Source organism: Nomascus leucogenys, chromosome 17, assembly GCF_006542625.1.
Source record: "Nomascus leucogenys isolate Asia chromosome 17, Asia_NLE_v1, whole genome shotgun sequence".
Taxonomy (NCBI): domain Eukaryota; kingdom Metazoa; phylum Chordata; class Mammalia; order Primates; family Hylobatidae; genus Nomascus; species Nomascus leucogenys.
In genome coordinates this window covers 1828118-1851230 of record NC_044397.1, presented here as the reverse complement: position 1 = coordinate 1851230, position 23113 = coordinate 1828118, and the positions used below count along the sequence as shown (strand labels likewise).

Sequence of the window (23113 nt, the reverse complement as noted above, 5' to 3'; positions counted from 1 at the left end):
AATTCCCAAGCCTCTAAACTAGGTACTAAGAGGTCAAAAGTAGGAACAAGCTTCTGAGCAACAGGGAGCAAATCAAAGTTTGTGAAGCCAGTGCAGGGTCATGCCCCATAGTCCTGTGTCACCCCCTCTCAACCCTCCTGTCCCCCAGCGCAGGCTGGCCCAGAGTAGCCCAGCTTGTTCTGTATAGGAATTTCACACGCATGAAACCACAGCCCCAGACAGGCCCGTCAGCACAGACCAGTGTTGCCCAGTGTTGCGTCCACCTCACTGTACCCAGCAGCCATCGCTGAGGATCGGGAGTGATTAGCCCAGAGCCTGTGCCATGGACGGAGAGCCCCTCCTCAGAAAGAGTTCCAGGCTTTAACGTTCTCCTGGCCACCAAGGGAGGGCCATTCCTGTGCCCCTCTTTAACATCACCAAGGACAGGACCCCACAGCCTCTCCCGGGACCATGTTAAGTGGTTTCTATAATAATTTTTCTGGTGGGTCAACAGGTTACTATGCAGTTGCCAGAATCAGCAAATTGCTGATTTCCCTTCCCTGCATAACCCAGCCATGGGTCGGTCACACGAGAAGGGTCAATTGGTGGACTCAACACAGTGGTGGCAGAATGTTGGTCTAGACACTCTGCCTGGCTCCTGAAATCTGGTCTGAGTGTTTATTTCCAAGAACAGCTAGGAATTTTGGCCTCAAGCAAGTGACAGCAAGAGTTTGTTAACTACACAAATATAGCCCCATATTCCTGTTCAACATCAGACAAGGTTGAGCCAGAGTGATTTTTTTTTTAAGACAGAATCTTGCTCTATTTCCCAGGCTGGAGGGCAGTGGCTTAATCTCAGCTCACTGCAACCTCCACCTCCTGGGTTCAAGCGAGTCTCATGCCTCCGCCTCCCGAGTAGCTAGGATTATGCGCATGCACCACCACACCCCCCTAATTTTTGTATTATTTAGTAGAGATGGGCTTTCGCCATGTTGGCCAGGCTGGTCTTGAACTCCTGGCTTCAAGTGATCCACCTACCTAGGCCTCCCACAGTGCTGGGATTATAGGTGTGAGCCACTGCACGTGGCCCAGAGTGAATATTTTTTTTTTTTTGAGACGGAGTCTCACTCTTTCGCCCAGGCTGGAGTGCAGTGGTGCTATCTCGGCTCACTGCAAGCTCCACCTCCCAGGTTCACGCCATTCTCCTGCCTCAGCCTCCCGAGTAGCTGGGACTACAGGCGCCCACCACCATTCCCGGCTAATTTTTTGTATTTTAGTAGAGACGGGGTTTCACCGTGTTAGCCAGGATGGTCTCGATCTCCTGATGGTCTCGTGATCCACCCGCCTCGGCCTCCCGAAGTGCTGGGATTACAAGCATGAGCCACCGCGCCTGGCCTTATTAACCCATTTCTTATTCCTTATTTGTTCAGAATCTTCTCAGAGACTTGAACTTTACAACATAAAAATCTTTGTACCTAAAGAGCTCAGCTACAATGGCCGGCTTCTCTAGGAAAACCAACAAAGGCTCTGATACCTTTTGCCCAGAATGGGGAGGGGAGGGGAGCTGTTAGGCCGAGGAACTCAGATGTGTGTGACCCACTTGGTGTTCAGGAGGGACTGGGACGCCTGGTAATGTGTAGCAGTGTGTTCAAGACACACTCTCCCTGAAGAGTCCCAGTTTCTCTCTCATACCTGATGGTCTCTTGGAGAAGGCGGATAATAGACAAGGGTAAAGGTCATTAATTAAGATCCAAGTGTGACAGAAACCCTATTGGAAAGAACACATCTCTTCAAAAGACTTACTAGACATGTAGAACTGTTTCAACAGAGTTTAAATTTGGGAGCGAAACCATTAAACCTTGTAAGAAAGAAATGCCAGACAAAGAGGGTGCTTCATAGACACTAATTTGATTGACTAGGCGTCTCCTGTTTCTGTACTACACAAAAGCTCTTGCCCAGATGCAGACACACACACACACACACACACACACACACACACACAAAACACACGCACTCTCCCACCACCACTTGTGTACAAACATGAATACAGAGACAGGAAGAAACGTGATTTTGCTTTTTTTCTGCATGATACTCAAAACCGTTGCGTTTCTAGCACAGCTGCTGCTGCAGGAGAGAGAAAAGCACTTGGCCCCAGAGTCTGTTTATGTGTTTGAGCCGAGAAAGCGATTTTTGTTGCAAGAAGCTCAAAGTGAGACAGAGTCAGAGAATAAGTGAGAGAGAGATAATTATCTAAATTATGTTCGTGCTATTATCGAAGACGAATATAGTTAAAATGTAATTAAATATGACGGGCTAGCAGGATGTAAGCCAAGCTTTGGAATGCTAATCATCAATTACTGCATCCCCTTAGGGGAATCAAGGAGGCTGTATGGCAGAGTGGGAGCAAGGTTGGGGCTGGGGTACTGAGTGAGATGTTGAGCATTAAAACACCCCCCTCCCCTGTCTCCCCATGTAGTCATTCAAACCACCATGGATGTCCCTGGGACACATCCCTTTCTGTAGCTGCCACAGCGTTAGAATATGAGGAGCTGGTGGGAGGGTCCTGCCCCTGTCTTTGAGAGGCAACCCCTCTAAAAGGGAAAATTATGCTATGAGCACGGAAGGCAAAACTCGAGATTGGCTTATGTTAGAGCAGTAGATGCAAGTGCATTTACCAGACAGAAGTCTGAAGTTCCTCGTCTGCCAGAAAGCATCAAATGCTCACCTACTTAGATCAAGGAATCCCAGGAGGGAAGTCAGGCAGGGAGGTGGAAGTGGACTGTAGTCGGGACAGAAGATGCCACATGTCCATGCTAGCAAGCTGCTCCTAACACTCAATTCCCAACCTGAGCAAGGGGCCCGCCTTGGCCACATATTGAAATCACCTGAGGAATTTAAAAAGGACTCAAGCAGGGCCCACCCCCTCAGAGGTTTTGAGCATTAATTGGTGTGGGCTGTGGTCTGGGAGTTTGAAAGTTTAGCTCCACGGGTGTTTCTGATGTGCAGCCAAGGTTAAGACCCACTGGTCCGGTGTAACCAGACTTCTGCTAACCACAGCCAAGGGAAAGGCAGGCAGCAGGAAATGAGGACTGTAGTTAGTTCTTATGTCCTTCCACAAACCTCAGCTGTACTTGTCTCGAGGCCAAGAAGGAAACAGTATAAGGATTTACTTTTCTTAATCCTGAAACATAATTTTTATGTCAGTTCTGGTGCTAAATCCCCAAAGAATTTTGAACCCGATGAGATTGCTGTACAAGAGTCCATTTTAACACCGAGCTCTATCTAAGGCTGGGGTGGAAACTTGGCCACCTCCTTGGACCAGATGGGTGATGTGAGGGAGCAAAGCAGGCCAGGGCAGGCACAGAGAGTAAGAGAGACCACCAAAAGCTCTCCTCATCTCCAGCTGTTGTCAGGCAGGGAAGAGGACTCATGCATGCCAAATCTTCTGGTTTTCAAGAGAAGGGAGGCATCTGTGTTTTGCTGTGAAATCTCCCAATGTTTAAGTGGCAGCTAACTCAACTTTTAAAAAAATACTCAGTCAACCAGCAAAGTATGTCTGTGAGGCTCCCATGTGCAACTTTTGATCTTAGTGAGCCTTTGGCTGGTCAGTGTGTGGCCAAAACAATCACTAATTCCCGTAGCTCCTAACGTGGTTTTCTGCTGCCTCAGGTCTGCAGTCAGGTTAGACCAACTTGGCCCCATTTTTCCTAAGCCTGACACATAGTTGTTGAATGAACAAACAGGGTGAATGGAGTGAACCCAGAATTCCCTGTAAGTCTGGGTAGTGAGACAGCTGTAAAATCCAGTTAAGCATCCTGCAGAACGAGGCCGGGCGCGGTGGCTCACGCTTATAATCCCAGCACTTTGGGAGGCCGAGGCGGGCGGATCACGAGGTCAGGAGACCGAGACCACGGTGAAACCCCGTCTCCACTAAAAATACAAAAAAATTAGCCGGGTGTGGTGGCGGGCGCCTGTAGTCCCAGCTACGCGGAGAGGCTGAGGCAGGAGAATGGCATGAACCCGGGAGGCGGAGCTTGCAGTGAGCCGAGATTGCGCCACTGCACTCCAGCCTGGAGGACAGAGCGACACTCTGTCTCAAAAAATAAATAAAAGCATCCTGCAGAACAAAAGAACATACTCCTGGGGTGCCAGATTAGACAGAGGCCTACACACTGAGTCTTCACTTTATGCTGGTATCAGAGATCTGGGGCCAAGGAAGCCCTTCAGAAGGGAATAAACAGGATCCGGGCTGATTTTGATTCTCTGCCACCTAGGAGACCCTCTCTAGCTCTGCCTTTGGGGACCTAGCGGGGACAGACATGCAGGCCCAGCTTAAGGGCTGTTAAAACACAGTAATTCCCACCTCACCCAGTGTTCTGGAAAATGCTCTCTCTCTCATATCCCCAGTCCATAGATCATCTGTAGATATGATTAAAGAGATGAATGTGGTCCTTGGCCCATCACTACAATGCGCCAGACAATAAGAGTAGCTTGGAGGGACGGCGGGCAGCTGTGGGGTCAGCACAAGAGGCTCACTCATAAAGAACTGTCAGGGGGATCTTCAGGCAAGTCTCGATGCTCACTCAAGGACTTTAATACCCGTCACGTCTCAGTGCCACGCAACTTGGAGAGGGCACCGCCGTCACTGCTGTAAGCTCAGTTGACGGGACAGCTTTTATTATTTCTTCCCTTTTCAAGAATCTGTTCCAAAGGTTCATGCCTGCCTTCCAGCCCTGCTCCCAAAGGCTGTAAATACATATGCTTCCCATGTACCTTTTCCACTCCTTGTCACCACAGGCTCTGCTCCCTTTCTTAGGCTCTGCTTTAATTGTAATTAAAAATATTATCAAAGTTATACATGGACAGTTTTGAGAGTGAAGTAAAACCACAAAACTTTTAACAAAAAGCAGCAGTCCTCTGCTTCCTCTTTCCCTACCCCAAGTCCCATTCTCAGAAAGCAACTGCTTTTCTTTTTCCTCTTTTAAAAAGTAATTTTGAAAAAAACTATACATTCCAAAAAATATATTTAATGTTATTTAAAAATCTAAAACTGTAGACTGAAATGTTTCCCTCCTACCTTTTCCTTCAGAGATAGTTTATGCATAAACAAGTGTATATATTCTCCCCATTTACTTTTTTTTTTTCCTCCAAGGTCTCAGTGTAATTTTATTTTATTTTTAATGTTTGTTTGTTTGTTTTTGAGACAGGGCTCGCTCTGTCGCCCAGGCTGGAATGCAGCAGTGCAGTCATGGCTCACTGCAGCCTTGATCCCTCAGGCTCAGGTGATCCTCCCACCTCAGCCTTCCAAGTAGCTGAGACTACAGGCATGTGCCACCACACCTACCTAATTTTTTACTTTTTGTAGAGACAGGGTCTCACTGTATGCCCCAGGCTGATCTCTTGAACTCCTGGGCTCCAGCAATCCTCCCGCCTTGGTCTCCCAAAGTGCTGGGATTACAGGCATGAACGGCCGCACCCAGCTTCAGTGTAATTTTAGAACTCATATCAACTCTGGATTCAGCGAATACCTGCCATTACATCATTGACCCCATTTTCTTTTAACACAGATTTTTCTGTACCTTGGAGATCTCTCGCGTTTCCTGCCTCTCCCCATCCCCCATCCCCCAGCTCATAGTCCTTCATTATAAGGATAGGGATCTACCATATTTTACTTAACCAGTCCCCAGCGATGAGCATTTAGGTCGCTCTCTTGCTGTTCAAATGATGCTGCAGTGCAATCCCTATTCTTCTTCTTCCCTATGCTGCAAACACATCATAAGTTAAAGTAGTATAAGGGAATTGCTAGCTCTAGGGGTATGTGCATTTAACATTTTGCTAGTTGAGGGTATGTCAACTTGTACTGCCTCTGGCAATATGTCAGAGTGCCTGTGTCACCCTACCTTGTCCAATATAACACATGGTCAGACTTTTAGATTTTGAGGCAAACATATTCATCTCTTTTAGACTTTTTTTTTTTGGTCTGTATCTTCATATTCTAAACTATATGCTTATTCTGCTATTTCCTAATTACATTACTGGAATTATCTATTGTGTTCCTACTTTGAAAGATAAGGATTTAGTTTCATTGCCCTCCCCCCTTGCAAGTACACACATGCACCAGTCTGCTTCATCCTCCTGTTTTGTTAAATCACAGTTTTTCTTTGTATCAGATTTCTTGTTGGCATTAGGATGACTATGTACTATCGTTCAGAGCCAAGCCATGTAGTGTACTACGATCACCTTTTTTTTTTTTTATCATTTGTTTCCCTAGAGTTAAAAAGTGGCCAGGCGCAGTGCCTCATGCCTGTAATCCCAGCACTTTGGGAGGCTGAGGCAGGTGGATCACGAGGTCAGGAGTTCAAGACCAGCCTGGCCAAGATGGTGAAACCCCATCTCTACTAAAAATACAAAAATTAGCTGGGCATGGTGGCAGGCGCCTGTAATCCCAGCTACTTGGGAGGCTGAGGCAGAGAATTTCTTGAACCCGGGAGGTCAGTTCAAGCCTCCTGAGCTGGGAGGCGAGATTGCAGTGAGCCAAAATCGTGCCACTGTACTCTAGCCTGGCAACAGAGCAAGACTCCATCTCCAAAAAAAAAAAAATTGCTTAGTTTTCTGTATACCTATCATTCATTAATTTTCTGTGTACTATCACTGATTCTTCCCCCACAACACAATTTGTGTTGTCAGAGCAACACAAATTCTCATAACCTGGTTACACATCTGGTCAATTAGTTTCTTTTTCTCCCTTGAGATGTTCCCATGAGCTGCCCACCTTCCCTCTGCAGTCTGGACTAGTTGTCCTGTGGTCCTGTTTTACGGCTCTCATCCTGGGATCTCCCATCCCATTATCTTAGGAATTCCTCTTGCCTGTATTCCATTTCACATTCTCTGTTTTGTGGATCCCATAACTTTCTTTCTTTCTTTTTTTTTTTTTTTGAGACAGAATCCTGCTCTGTCACTCAGGCTGGAGTGCAGTGGCACAGTGTTGGCTCACTGCAACCTCTGCCTCTTAGGTTCAAGCAATTCTCATGCCTCAGCCTCCTGAGTAGCTTGGAGTACAGGTGTGCACCACCATGCCTGGCTAATTTTTCTATTTTTAGTAGAGAAGGGGTTTTGCCATATTGACCAGGCTGGCCTGGAACTCCTGGCCTCAAGCGATAGTATCCCATAACTTTCTTTATCTTAAGTTGGTCCTTTGTTTTGGTGGAACACATTTTCTGGTAGTTTCTTGTGAATGCATTGGAGGTGAAGTTTTTATTTTATTATTTTTATTTTTCTTTGCATAAATACAAAGAGAGGATGAAGGTGAATTTTTTTTATGCCTGAATGAAAATTTCTTTATTCTGTTCTCATATACTTCATTTACTTTGTCTGGGAATGGTCACTGATTTTTCCCTCACCATTTGGAAGGAAGTGATCTATTATCTTCTCACCCCCAATGTTGCTTTTGAAAAATTTATGTGAACCTGATTCCCAGGTCTTTGTGATGACCTGCTTTTTCCCCCTCCAGAACTTTTAAGATCTTCTAAAGTTTCTTAATAATATACTTTGGTGTGGATCTTTTCTCATTTCTTGTAATGGTACTTAGTGGGATCTTTAACCTGGAAACCTTTGTCCTTCATATGTGGGAAAATTTGTTGTGTGACTTTGGCACTTTCCTGTCTCATATTTTCTCCGGAACATCAGATTTCTTACTGGAACATCTAATTAGATAGTGGAACTCCTCGTTTGATTCTTTTATTCACTTATACTTTCTCTTCTATTTTTTATCTTTGTCATTTGATTTGACATTCTGGGAAATTTCCTCAACTTAACTTTCTAACCCATTCGTTGAATTATTTATGTCGCTCATAGTTTTAATTTACAAGAGTGCTTTCTTGTTCACTAAATGTTCTTTTTTCATATCATTTTACTTATTCCTATTTTTTTTATATAAAACAAGTATTTTATTATTATTATACTTTAAGTTTTAGGGTACATGTGCACAATGTTGCAGGTTTGTTACATATGTATACACGTGCCATGTTGGTGTGCTGCGCCCATTAACTTGTCATTTAGCATTAGGTATACCTCCTAATGCTATCCCTCCCCCCGTCCCCCAACCCCACAACAGTCCCCGAGTGTGATGTTCCCCTTCCTGTGTCCATGTGTTCTCATTGTTCAATTCCCACCTATGAGTGATAACATGCGGTGTTTGGTTTTTTGTCCTTGCGATAGTTTACTGAGAATGATGTTTTCCAGTTTCATCCATGTCCCTACAAAGGACATGAAATCATCTTTTTTTATGGCTGCATAGTATTCCATGGTGTATATGTGCCACATTTTCTGAATCCAGTCTATCGTTGTTGGACATTTGGGTTGGTTCCAAGTCTTTGCTATTGTGAATAGTGCCGCAATAAACATACGTGTGCATGTGTCTTTATAGCAGCATGATTTATAGTCCTTTGGGTATATACCCAGTAATGGGATGGCTGGGTCAAATGGTATTTCTAGTTCTAGATCCCTGAGGAATCGCCACACTGACTTCCACAATGGTTGAACTAGTTTACAGTCCCACCAACAGTGTAAAAGTGTTCCTTTTTCTCCACATCCTCTCTAGCACCTGTTGTTTCCTGATTTTTTAATGATGGCCATTCTAACTGGTGTGTGATGGTATCTCACTGTGGTTTTGATTTGCATTTCTCTGATGGCCAGTGATGATGAGCATTTCTTGATGTGTTTTTTGGCTGCATAAATGTCTTCTTTTGAGAAGTGTCTGTTCATGTCCTTCGCCCACTTTTTGATGGGGTTGTTTGTTTTTTTCTTGTAAATTTGTTTGAGTTCATTGTAGATTCTGGATATTAGCTCTTTGTCAGATGAGTAGGTTGCAAAAATTTTCTCCCATTCTGTAGGTTGCCTGTTCACTCTCATGGTAGTTTCTTTTGCTGTGCAGAAGCTCTTTAGTTTAATTAGATTCCATTTGTCAATTTTGGCTTTTGTTGCCATTGCTTTTGGTGTTTTAGACATGAAGTCCTTGCCCACGCCTATGTCCTGAATGGTATTGCCTAGGTTTTCTTGTAGGGTTTTAATGGTTTTAGGTCTAACATTTAAGTCTTTAATCCATCTTGAATTAATTTTTGTGTAAGGTGTAAGGAAGGGATCCAGTTTCAGCTTTCTACATATGGCTAGCCAGTTTTCCCAGCACCATTTATTAAGTAGGGAATCCTTTCGCCATTTCTTGTTTTTGTCAGGTTTGTCAAAGATCAGATGGTTGTAGATATGCGGCATTATTTCTGAGGGCTCTGTTCTATTCCATTGATCTATGTCTCTGTTGTGGTACCAGTACCATGCTGTTTTGGTTACCGTAGCCTTGTAGTATAGTTTGAAGTCAGGTAACGTGATGCCTCCAGCTTTGTTCTTTTGGCTTAGGATTGAATTGGCAATGCAGGATCTTTTTTGGTTCCATATGAACTTTAAAGTAGTTTTTTCCAATTCTGTGAAGAAAGTCATTGGTAGCTTGATGGGGATGGCATTGAATCTATAAATTACCTTGGGCAGTATGGCCATTTTCACGATATTGATTCTTCCAACCCATGAGCATGGAATGTTCTTCCATTTGTTTGTATCCTCTTTTATTTCATTGAGCAGTGGTTTGTAGTTCTCCTTGAAGAGGTCCTTCACATCCCTTGTAAGTTGGATTCCTAGGTATTTGATTCTCTTTGAAGCAGTTGTGAATGGGAGTTCACTCATGATTTGGCTCTCTGTTTGTCTGTGATTGGTGTACAAGAATGCTTGTGATATTTGTACATTGATTTTGGATCCTGAGACTTTGCTGAAGTTGCTAATCAGCTTAAGGAGATTTTGGGCTGAGATGATGGGGTTTTCTAGATACACAATCATGTCATCTGCAAACAGGGACAATTTGACTTGCTCTTTTCCTAATTGAATACCCTTTATTTCCTTCTCCTGCCTGATTGCCCTGGCCAGAACTTCCAGCACTATGTTGAATAGGAGTGGTGAGAGAGGGCATCCCTGTCTTGTGCCTGTTTTCAAAGGGAATGCTTCCAGTTTTTGCCCATTCAGTATAATATTGGCTGTGGGTTTGTCATGGATAGCTCTTATTATTTTGAGATACGTCCCATCAATACCTAATTTATTGAGAGTTTTTAGCATGAAGAGTTGTTGAATTTTGTCAAAGGCCTTTTCTGCATCTATTGAGATAATCATGTGGTTTTTGTCTTTGGTTCTGTTTATATGCTGGATCACATTTATTGATTTGCGTATGTTGAACCAGCCTTGCATCCCAGGGATGAAGCCCACTTGATCATGGTGTATAAGCTTTTTGATGTGCTGCTGGATTTGGTTTGCCAGTATTTTATTGAGGATTTTTGCATCAATGTTCATCAAGGATATTGGTCTGAAATTCTCTTTTTTGGTTATGTCTCTGCCAGGCTTTGGTATCAGGACGATGCTGGCCTCATAAAATGTGTTAGGGAGGATTCCCTCTTTTTCAATCGATTGGAATAGTTTCAGAAGGAATGGTACCAGTTCCTCCTTGTACCTCTGGTAGAATTCAGCTGTGAATCCATCAGGTCCGGGACTCTTTTTGTTTGGTAAGCTATTGATTATTGCCACAATTTCAGAGCCTGTTATTGGTCTATTCAGAGATTCAACTTCTTCCTGGTTTAGTCTTGGGAGGGTGTATGTGTCGAGGAATTTATCCATTTTTTCTAGATTTTCTAGTTGATTCTCATAGAGGTGCTTGTAGTATTCTCTGATGGTAGATTGTATTTCTGTGGGATCGGTGGTGATATCCCCTTTTTCATTTTTTTTTTTTTTTTTTTTTTTGAGACGGAGTCTCGCTCTGTCACCCAGGCTGGAGTGCAGTGGCGCGATCTCGGCTCACTGCAAGCTCCGCCTCCTGGGCTCACGCCATTCTCCTGCCTCAGCCTCTCCGAGTAGCTGGGACTACAGGCGCCCGCCACCACGCCCGGCTAATTTTTTTTTTTGTATTTTTAGTAGAGACGGGGTTTCACTGTGGTCTCGATCTCCTGACCTCGTGATCCGCCCGCCTCGGCCTCCCAAAGTGCTGGGATTACAAGCGTGAGCCACCGCGCCCGGCCCCCTTTTTCATTTTTTATTGCATCTATTTGATTCTTCTCTCTTTCCTTCTTTATTAGTCTTGCTAGCGGTCTATCAATTTTGTTGATCTTTTCAAAAAACCAGCTCCTGGATTCATTAATTTTTTGAAGGGTTTTTCATGACTCTATTTCCTTCAGTTCTGCTCTGATTTTAGTTATTTCTAGCCTTCTGCTAGCTTTTGAATGTGTTTGCTCTTGCTTTTCTAGTTCTTTTAATTGTGATGTTAGGGTGTCAATTTTGGATCTTTCCTGCTTTCTCTTGTGGGCATTTAGTGCTATAAATTTCCCTCTACACACTGCTTTGAATGTGTCCCAGAGATTCTGGTATGTTGTGTCTTTGTTCTCATTGGTTTCAAAGAACATCTTTATTTCTGCCTTCATTTCATTATGTACCCAATAGTCATTCAGGAGCAGATTGTTCACTTTCCATGTAGTTGAGCGGTTTTGAGTGAGTTTCTTAATCCTGAGTTCTAGTTTGATTGCACTATGGTCTGAGAGACAGTTTGTTATAATTTCTGTTCTTTTACATTTGCTGAGGAGAGCTTTACTTCCAACTATGTGGTCAGTTTTGGAATAGGTATGGTGTGGTGCTGAAAAAAATTTATATTCTGTTGATTTGGGGTGGAGAGTTCTGTGTGCAGAGCTGAGTTCAATTCCTGGAAATCCTTGTTAACTTTCTGTCTCGTTGATCTGTCTAATGTTGACAGTGGGGTGTTAAAATCTCCCAGTATTATTGTGTGGGAGTTTAAGTCCCTTTGTAGGTCACTCAGGACTTGCTTTATGAATCTGGGTGCTCCTGTGTTGGGTGCACATATATTTAGGATAGTTAGCTCTTCTTGTTGAATGGATCCCTTTACCATTATGTAATGGCCTTCTTTGTCTCTTTTGATCTTTGTTGGTTTAAAGTCTGTTTTATCAGAGACTAGGATTGCAACCCTTGCCTTTTTTTGCTTGATAGATCTTCCTCTATCCCTTTATTTTGAGTCTATGTGTGTCTCTGCACGTGAGATGGGTTTCTCGAATACAGCACACTGATGGGTCTTGACTCCTTATCCAGTTTGCCAGTCTGTGTCTTTTAATTGGAGCATTTAGCCCATTTACATTTAAAGTTAATATTGTTATATGTGAATTTGATCCTGTCATTATGATGTTAGTTGGTTATTTTGCTCGTTAGTTGATGCAGTTTCTTCCTAGCCTCGATGGTCTTTACAATTTGGCATGTTTTTGCAGTGGCTGGTACCGGTTATTCCTTTCCATGTTTAGTGCTTCCTTCAGGAGCTCTTTTAGGGCAGGCCTGGTGGTGACAAAATCACTCAGCATTTGCTTGTCTGTAAAGTATTTTATTTCTCCTTCACTTATGAAGCTTAGTTTGGCGGGATATGAAATTCTGGGTTGAAAATTCTTTTCTTTAAGAATGTTGAATATCGGCCCCCACTCTCTTCTGGCTTGTAGAGTTTCTGCCGAGAGATCAGCTGTTAGTCTGATGGGCTTCCCTTTGTGGGTAACCCGACCTTTCTCTCTGGCCGCCCTTAACATTTTTTCCTTCATTTCAACTTTGGTGAATCTGACAATTACGTGTCTTGGAGTTGCTCTTCTCGAGGAGTATCTTTGTGGCGTTCTCTGTATTTCCTGAATCTGAATGTTGGCCTGCTTTGCTAGATTGGGGAAGTTCTCCTGGATAATATCTTGCAAAGTGTTTTCCAACTTGGTTCGATTCTCCCCGTCACTTTCAGGTACACCAATCAGATGTAGGTTTGGTCTTTTCACATAGTCCCAAATTTCTTGGAGGCTTTGTTCGTTTCTTTTTTTTTTTTTTTTTTTTTTTTTTGAGACGGAGTCTCATTCTGTCACCCAGGCTGGAGTGCAGTGGCGCGATCTCGGCTCACTGCAAGCTCCGCCTCCCGGGTTCATGCCATTCTCCTGCCTCAGCCTCTCCGAGTAAGTAGCTGGGACTACAGGCGCCCACCACTACGCCCAGCTAATTTTTTTTTTTATTTTTAGTAGAGATGGGATTTCACCGTGGTCTCGATCTCCTGACCTCGTGATCTGCCCGCCTCAGCCTCCCAAAGTGCTGGCATTACAAGTGTGAGCCACCGTGCCCGGCCTGTTGTTATCTTTTTTTAATTTTTTATTTTATTGATACATAGTGTTTTACATATTTATGGGCTACATGTGAATGTTTTTTACATGCATAGAATGTGTAATGACCAAGTTAGGTTATTTGGAATACTAATCATCTTGTGTATTTATCATTTCTATGTGTTGGTAGCATTTCAAGTCCTTTTAGCTACTTTGAAATATACAATACATTGTTGCTAACTATAGTCATTCTAGTCTGCTATGGAACATTAGAACTTATTTCTTCTAACTAACTGTAAATTCCTACCCATTCACCCCCCTTTCTTCATTTCCCCTTCCTACCCTCACACCCTTCCCACCCTTTGGCATCTATCATTCTGTTCTCTATCTTCATATGTACCCTTTGGCATCTATCATTCTGTTCTCTATCTTCATATGATCAAGTTTTTAGCTCCTACATGCGAGAGAAAACATGTGGGATTTGTCTTTCTGGGCCTGAATGATATCACTTAACATAATGACCTTCAGTTTCATCCGTGTTGCTGCAAATGACATGATTTCATTCTTTTTTATGGCCAAACAATATTGCATTATGTAAATATACCACATTTTCTTTACCCTTCTGTCCATTGATGGACACTTAGGTTGATTCCATCTCTCTGCTATTGTGAATAGTGCCACATTAACATGTGAGTGCAGGTATCCCTTTGAAATACTGATTTCTTTTTTTTTGGATAGATAGCCAGAAGTGAAATTGCTGGATCATTTGGTAGATTGCATATTTCCAGAAATTTATCCATTTCCTCTAGTTGTACTTTGAGATTTTTAAAAATGTATTTCTCACCTTGAAAAATAGTAGTAGTTTATTGAGAAATCTCAATACTGTTTTCCATGGTTTCTGTACTAATTTACACTCCCACCAACAGTGTATAAGAGTTCCTTTTTCTCTTCATTCTTACCACCATCTATTATTTTTTGTCTTTAATAACAGCATTCTAACTGGGGTGAGATGATATCTCATTGTGGTTTTGATTTACATTTTCCCAATGCTTAGTGATGTGGAGCATTTTTGCATATACCCTTTGGCTATTTGTATGTCTTCTTTTGATAAATGTCTATTCATATCCTTTGCCTATTTTTTAATAAAATTTTTTTTGTACATTCTGGATATTAGTCCCTTGTTAGGTGAATAGTTTGCGGATATTTTCTCCCATTCAACAAATTACCTTATCACTCTATTGATTATTTACTTTGCTGTGCATAAATTTTTAAATTTAATATAGTCCCATTTGGCTATTCCAATATCCTGAACTGGTTTCCCTATGTTTTCTTCTATTATTTTTATAGTTTCAGGTCTTACATTTAAGTCCTTAATCAATCTTGAGTTGATTTTTGTATATGATGAGAGATAGGGGTCCAGTTTGCGTATGGATATCTAATTTTCCCAGCACCATTTATCAAAGAGGGTATCCTTTCCCTGGTGTAAGTTCTTGGTTCCTTTGTTGAGTATCAGTTGGCTGTAAATATGTGGATTTATTTCTGGGTGTTCTAGTATACTCTGTTGGGCTGTTTTTATACTCATACCATCTGTTTTGATTACTATAGCCTTGTACTGTATTTTGAAGTCAGGTAGTGACTTCAAAGCCTCTAGCTTTGTTCTTTTTTAGGATTGCTTTAGCTATACTGGCCCTCTTTTGGTTCTACATGAATTTTAGGATTTTTTTTTCTATTTCTGTAAAAAATGGCATTTTTGGGCTGGGTGCAGTGGCTCACGTGTGTAATCCCAGCACTTTGGGACGCCGAGGCAGTTCATTAGGTCAAGAGATGGAGACCATCCTGGCCAACATGGTGAAACCCCATTTCTACTAAAAATACAAGAAAATTAGCTGGGTGTGGTGCCGCACATTCATAGTCCCAGCTACTCGGGAGGCTAAGGCAGGAGAATTGCTTGAATTTGTGGGGTGGAGGTTGCAGTGAGCCGAGATCGTGCCACTGCACTCCAGCCTGGCAACAGAGCGAGATTCCATCTCAAAAAACAAAAACAAAAACAAAAACAAAAAAAAGACATGACATTTTTGGATTTTTGGTATTTTGATGGGGATTGTATTGAATCTGTATATTGTTTTGGCAGTACAGTCATTTTAATGAAATTAATTATTCTAATCCATGAGCATAAGATGAGTTTCCATTTGTCTGTATTCTCTTCAGTTTCTTTCATCAGTATTTTGTGGTTTTCCCTTAGAGATTTTCCACCTCCTTGGTTAAATTTATTCCTAGGAATTTTTTTCCATGGCAGCTATTGTAAATGAGATTGCCTTCTTGACTTCTTTCTTGGCTAGTTCATTATTGGTGTATAGAAATGCTACTGAATTTTGTATGATGGTTTTGTATCCTGCAACTTTACTGAATTTGCTTATCAACCCTTAAGAGTTTTTGGGTGGAATCCTTTGGTCTTTGTGAATATAAGATGTCATCTGCAAAGAGGGACAATTTGACATCCTCTTTTCCAATTTGGATGCCTTTTATTTCTTTCTCTTGCTTGATTGCCCTGCCTATGACTTCTAGTACTATGTTGAATAGGAGTGGTGAGAGTGGGCATCCATGTCTTGTTCCAGTTCTTACAGAAAAGAATTTCAACTTTTCCCCATTCAGTACGATGTTAGCTATGAGTTTGTCATAGATGGCTTTTATTATTTTGAGGTATATTCCTTATATGGCTAGTTTGTTGAGACTTCTTATTATGAAGGGATGTTGAATTTTATTAAATGCTTTTTCTGTGTCTATTGAAATGATCATATGGTTTTTGTACTCGATTTTGTTGATTTAATGTATCACGTTGATTGATTTGTGTCTGTTAAACTATCCTTGCATCCCTGGGTTAGATCCCACTTGATCATGGTGTATTATCTTTTGGATGTTCTGTTAAATTTGGTTTGCTAGTATTTTGTTGAGAAGTTTTGTGTCTGTGTTCATCGAGGATATTGGCCTATAGTTTTCTTTTGTTGTTTTGTTCTTGTCAGGTTTTGGTGTCAGGGTAATGCTGGTCTTGCAGAATGAGTTAAGGAGTATTCCCTCCTCTTTGGTTTTGGGATTTTTTTTTCACTTTTACTTTTTTTTTTTAGAGACAGGGTCTTGCTCTGTTGTCCAGGCTGGCATGTCATGGCACAATCATAGCTCACTTCAATCTCAAACTCCCAGACTCAAGCAATTCTCCTGCCTCAGCCTCCCAAGTAGCTGATATTACAGGCATGTGCCACCCAATTTTGTAGAATAGTTTGAAGAGGATTGGTATTAGTTCCTTTTTATATGTTTGGTAGAATTTGTCAGTGAATCCATCAGGTCCTGAGCTTTTCTTTGTTGGGAGACATTTTATTATGGATTCCATTTCGCTACTCATTATTGATCTGTTCAGGTTTTCTATTTCTTCCTGATTCAATCTTGATAGATTGCATGTTTCCGGGAGTTTATCCATTTCTTCTAGGTTTTCTAGTTTGTTAGCATATAGTTGTTCAGAATAGTCTTTGATGATCTTTTGTATTTCGGTGGCATCAGTTGTAATGTTTCCTTTTTCACTTCTAATTTTGTTAATTTGGGTCTTCTCTCTTCTTGGTTAGTCTACCTAGCAGTTTATCAATTTTGTTTTATCTTTTCTAAGAACCAATTTTCCATTTCATTGATCCTTTGTATTTTTATGTAGTCTCTATTTCATTTAATTCTGCTCTGATCTTTATTGTTTCTTTCCTCCTGCTAATTTAGGAGTTTGATTTGTTCTTCCTTTTCTAGTTTCTAGAGGTACATTATCATATTGTTTATTTGAAACCTTTCTACTTTTGGGTGTAGGGACTTAAATCTGTAAACTTCCCTCTGAGTACTGCTTTTGCAGTGTCCCACAGGTTTTGGTCCATTTTGTTTTCATTTTCATTTGTTCCCCTGGAGAGGGCAGTGCCACCTTCAGTGACAGTAGCCTAGGCCTGCAGGTGGGAAATGCCCGTGGTGCTCATACCTCAGCCCCTGCTGTGGTAGCCAGCACCTTGGTTGTCCCTCAGCCCTGGGTGCATAGCCTGTGCACATCTAAGCCCTGAGGACAGCAGGCCATGCTTCTCCTGATCTCACGTCCAGCTTCGCTGGGCTCCAGGACAGTGTGCAGTCTGTAGAGGCGGGCCCTAAAATAGAGCTTTGTTTGTGCCTCCACCCCAAGCCTCGAGGATGGTAGCCCATGGTCACCCCTGCCTACATTTTAGGGGCAGCAGCCCAGGCTTTTCTTGCCCCCATTCCGCTTTAAATGTTAGGCATTGTGAAAGCTGGCTGGAAGCTTCTCGTATATGGATGGGTTTGTGGGCTTCACTGAGGGTTATCAGGCAAGGATTAGATGTTTCACTGGGATACCCCTGCCCAGCATGCTGGTGCTTTCTGTGCCTTCTCACTGGGATGCTCTTTCAGATCTGCATGGCCGTGTCCCCCAGTTGTATAGGTGTTAGCTCATTTGTCACCTTACCAAAGAGACCTTCCCTAAATATGTTAACTAAAGCAATGTGTTCCTCCAAGTCTACTTAACACTGTTTTGTGTTTCTCCGTAGCCCCTTTTTAACGCTGATAAATTTGGTTTTTTTCTGTCTCCTTCCCATTAGAACATAAGCTCTTGGAGGGCAGCAGCTTTGTTGTATGCTGTATCCTCAGGGTCTAAAAATGGGCTTATTCCATAGTAAGGACTTGATCAATATTTATGGAAGAAAGGAGAGAGGGACAGAGAGAAGGAATGTCGTTCAGTATCTGTAGCTCTTTCCTCTTGGGCCGGTCAGCGGCTCCCAAAAGGGACTCTCCAGTCTCCTGCCTGGGGTTTAAGACTGTATCACAGTGGCCTGAAAGCCAAAGGAGGGAAGGGAACTGGGGGGTCTCACCATCCGGGATATGACTTCCATGTAACTCCTTTGCTCTCAGCTGCTACAGGATTCTACCCTCTGCTGTGCCTAGGTCCCCAGAGTTCAGATCTTCTCTGTTCATGGTCTCCAGAGGGAAATGTGTGTCTGTGTCTCCTGTCAAGGTGAAGGGATGATTGTCCCCACTATGCAGGAAGGAGGGGAAGGGATTTGAGGAGTGCACCTGCTCCTTTTTCCTTCTTTCAACCAGTCTTCTTGGTTCAGCCACCTGCACACCTCCACCTTCAAAGGCAGCTAGTGACTTGAGGATCAGAGCCGTTCTGGGGTTCTGTGGTGTAATTCCACTTCCTTTCTGTGTGCCTTCCTCTCTGAGGTGCCGATGCAGAGAGATGGTCACACCTCCTCATTCTTCCTCTTTGTTTTGTGGTCATGCATGTGTCTGCATGTATTAATTAATAAATATATAACACATATATTTGATGGGAAACATATATTTCTTTAGTGCCATTTTAGTGGAGAGAATGCATTCTGTGCCATGTGTTGAGTTTGCTGTGTTTACTTGCCAGTCTGGCCCTAGCCAAACACTTTCCTGTCTCTGTCTCCCCAGTGTTCAACAGGTCTGCTGCAGAAAAGTTCTGATATGTGCTTTCCCTTTATAGCATGTGCAGTTGAGTCACATAATTTTCCAGATTCAAGACTAGGCACCCTCACCCTTGCCACAGGATCCTGAATCCCCAGAGAAGGCAGAACAAGGCTCAGGACAGAGAGCTGCTCTGCTGAGCACTATGGTCACCCTTTCTCTCGTCACTTATGGGCCTGTGCAGTGTCCTTATCATGGCAGAGCCACTCACGCAAACCCTCCCTTGCTGATGGCGACCGTACATTCCTCCCACCCGGTGGCTCTCCTGTCCTCTGCTTCTTTCCGATGGTGACACAGCTGGCTGGAGCCAGCAGCACCACCTGCCAGATCCACACTGCTACTGCAGGACCAACTCCACTTCCCCCACTAATTTTTATATTTGTAGTTTAGCTAATTCCATCTCCAGCAAATTCCTGCCCACCTGAACACAGACACTGTTTTAATCCCTTTCTCCTCTTCTGTCTCTTTCTTTTTATTTATTTCAAGAACTGTTTAAAATACATAAGAGAATAAAAATAATATAAGTATTTATTATTTATAAGTATCACATACTTATCCCCAGAATTGACCATATGTAATATTTTTTGCATATACTTCAAGTCTTTTTTATTTTAATCAAAGAAATGAAACATTCTAGTTAATGTTGAAATCTCCTTTGTTCCCCATCAGCGGTCCCAGTCCTCACCCTCTCCTCAGCGAACAATCACTGCCAAGAATTTAGCATCTATCCTTCCAGAATATTTCACACTATTTTACAGACCTGTATGTTTTCCTGAGTCATGCATACAGTTTAGTGTGTGGAATCCCACATTGTACGTATTGTCCTCTAACTTGCTTTTGAGCAAGCCTTCTGTTTTAGACCTTTTTCCATACTGATCTTTTCATAGAGCACCTGCTGAGCCTATTTTCTTTCCAGTTTGCCATATGCGTCAATGTAAAGATGTGAGAGTAATAGCCAGCAGTTAATTTGCTTTCACCACGTGCCATGCTCTTTGTGTTTTCTCCCTGAGTCCTCACAACCCCAAATGGTAAGTACTGTTATCACGCCTACCTCACACGGGAAACGGAGACTTCCACTCGTGTGTATGATCCATATGGTTCTGGCCACTGTGATTTCTGGCCCCGGAGTCATGACACAGACACGTAAATGAGGTGTCAATAATATTCTGGGAGCCAGGAAAATAAAACCCAGCAGACAGTGACTAGTCGGTGCCTTGGCCTCTAAATTATTTGAAAGGTCTTCATCTTGCCCTTTGGTGGAAAGAAACTAAGCTCACAGTCATCAAATCAGGCTTCTATTGCTGACTCTATCCTGACAGCTCTAGGATGTCACACAGATTACTTCTCTTCTCTTTGCCTCAGTTTCCTCGCCTCTGAAATGGGATTCAGATTGCCTGGCTGCCTACCCAAAAGATTGTGCCGGGAACCAAATGAGATAGATCACGACTCGAAGACACTTTGTAAACCAGACAGTGGTCTGTGGATGGGAAAGTCTTTTAGGATGACAAACCTGGCCCGTTATTTTAACTTTCCTTATTAACAGACCGCCTACCGTGTTCCAGCTACATCCCCATGATTTCATTTGCATTACAGAATTTAATCCTCATTCCTCAAGCAGCAGCTTTAGAAAGATTGTTTTAAATCCCTTGTTTTTCTGGCTTGCTTAATTACTACTCTGGCAACAATATCTCTTTTTTTCCTCTTTCACATATACATAGTATTTGAGCTTCATTATGGGTTAAATTGAGTTTTGTGGGTGGGTCTGGGCACCCTCTCAAAATTTATAGCTTTATTTCTATGGAAAAATTGTTTCTAAGCATCAAACAACCAACTACAAGGCAAGTGTTGAAACATCACCTGTTTATAAGTTGGGACCACTGTACTGTTTGCATTGTTCTCTAATGAGTTTGTGGAAGGAGAGCTAATCTCCCTGGTGAGATTACACACTTCTTAAGGAAGGGGCACTACATCTTGCACGTGTCCTCCATAACACCCAGCAGGTGCCATGCGCAAGAACGTATTCAAAACATACTTATTTAATTCTTCCAAAGCCCAGCTGCTTGTCTGCCTCCAAGACATGGGTGCTGATGGGAGTCACCTTGGGTGTCCCAGGAACCTCTGTGGTAATCATTGAATCATATACTGTCAAACTTGACAACTCACAGATGAGGCCCAGGAACACAGTATATCTTGTCCAGACTCACTGGCTGAATGTAATTATAGTGGTAATAACACTATCAACTAATTTTTTTAGTATTTAATATAATGCCAATACTTTCCTAGATGTTTCACATTTGTTAATGTATTTAATCTTTACCAAAAAAATTTAGGTAGTTATTCCTATTATTCCCATTTTACGGATGAAGAGACTGCAGCCTAGAGAGGCTAAGCAACTTGCTTAAGGTCCTAGAGCTGTTAAAAGCACAAAATAAAGATTCAAACACTGGCCGCCAGGGTACAGAGCCCATGCTCTCCACCCCTGTGCCTCACTGCCCCCAGTCCTGAAAGACCAGGAGTAAAGGCTGCTGTCTTGACCGTCACCCGTGATCCTCTCCACTGGAATACTTGGCATAATAATACAGTGCTGGCATTCTCACTGGCTCCATGCCATGTGATCTGCATTATTAAATCCTTGGACAATAGGCAAGATAGGTACTTTGTTTAATGCTTACGTGTATTATACATTCTACCAAGTTCAAACAGTACAGAAAAGCACCAAAGTAAACTAAATGGCTCTTGAAATTCTTCCATCCAAAGCTAAAATCTGGACCAACATTTTGGCAATCATTCTTATAGACATCTGTGTTTTAATACATATGTGTATAGTTCTACACATGTGTGCATGGGAAAGAATAAACAAAAAATAAACAATTTAAATAAGTTTAAAATTTTTATTAAATAAAAAATAATTAAAAATTTAAAAATAATACCTATGTGTATAGATACATATTTAAATTGGACATAATTGGGACCTCATTCTAGATGCGTTTCTGTGAGCAGGTGACCGGTGTTATTTCTGTCAGCATTCCGGAGAGGGTAACGGTTCATCCAGTGAGAGCCAGTGTGGGGTTGGGACATCAATCCTGCATGGGTTTTTTTGTTCTTATTAAGCTTTTTTGTTTTTATTAAGACCATATTTATTTTTTGACAATTCATTGCTCCTGCTCAAACACCTTGCTCTCAGCGCCCAGCCCTGGCTCTGCACTGGGCGGGCTGCCATGCCTCTAGCAGTCTGTTGTCTTTCCTGGAAGTTTTGCCTACTAGAGAAGAGATTCTGGGTACCTGGTGAGTTGGAATATTTATGCAGCTATCAATAAAGCCCAATAAACAGGGCAGTCAAGCTTTTGCATTGACTAAGCAATGCTGGTGGTTTTCTGGCCCTGTGAAATCTCAGCCAAGGCAGCTCCTTTGAGGTTTCACAGTGATTGCAAATGTGGCACAGTCAAGGTGGTGACCACTCTGGTGCCACCTTGTCATTTCCCCTTCAAGCAGCATGGCAAGTTATTCTGAAAAAGTTCAGGGAAAATAGAATCTGATGGGGGGAGACAGATGCTCATTTCCTCGTCCTAACCAACTTCCCTTACTACTGATACTTTGGTTTAGAATTGCTATCTGGCTCTGCTGAAAATGAAATCATATATTCAACTCTCAGGCTGAAGTCCAGTGTGATTAGATATTAATGCAGTGTAATGGAAGATTGGTATTAAATTGAGACCTTCTGATCTTCTTACTCCTCAAAGTTCCCTCCCGCTCAGACTGCTGCCCTGCCAGCCCTGTCTCCCCTGCCTCCCCAAGCAGAAGCAAGGGCAGTGGGGCCAGAGCCCAGAGCCCAGAGCCCTAAGCCTGACATAGGGAGAGGGGAGTGGAGGCAAGAGGAACAGCAAGAGAGAGAGGGGAGGGAGACCCAGGTTCAGGCCAGTTCTGCCCAGGACAGCTCCCAGCGAGATCTCACTGCCTGGGCTCCTCGAACCTCTTCTACATTGTGGAGGGAGGAGTGCGTGGGACCACAGGGCCATGATTCTGGGCCTGCCTTCACTCTCAGAGCCACATGCATGTTGTTGAGGACTAAGAGCTTCCAACTGTCCAGAATCACTTGGACATTTGACAGGCATCGAGCTAGAGAAGAGCAAAATCTCTGCTCAGTTTCTTCCACTCCCGCCGCCTCCCCATGCCAGTGCTTTTTGTGAAACTGACTTGAACCTCATAGCTGTCACCAGCTACTGTCACTCATCCTATTTCTTTTTCTCTTTCTGGAGGTGTGGCCTGAGAAGCAGCCAGTGGGCCAGCTTTAGTGTACTCTTGGCTTCCTTTAGGGACAGGGATGGGACTCTGATGTCCCAAACAGTGTGAACCTTGGCCAGGGGCTGCTCCCTTCACTTCCCCTCACCTGCCGGAGGAAGGACATGAGTGTGTGGTCA

At 42.7% G+C, this 23113-nt stretch overlaps 1 protein-coding gene and 1 non-coding gene across 4 annotated transcripts in view; one reads left to right on the top strand and one right to left on the bottom strand.

The window, feature by feature from the left end:
- Positions 1–23113, top strand: part of BTBD9 (BTB domain containing 9) — a 477403-nt gene that overhangs the window by 428824 nt on the left and 25466 nt on the right. The gene's annotated exons all lie outside the window — the stretch shown is intronic.
- Positions 5456–5527, bottom strand: LOC115831043. The gene has a single exon (XR_004026591.1). It is a non-coding gene; the product is annotated as a small nucleolar RNA SNORD45 (small nucleolar RNA).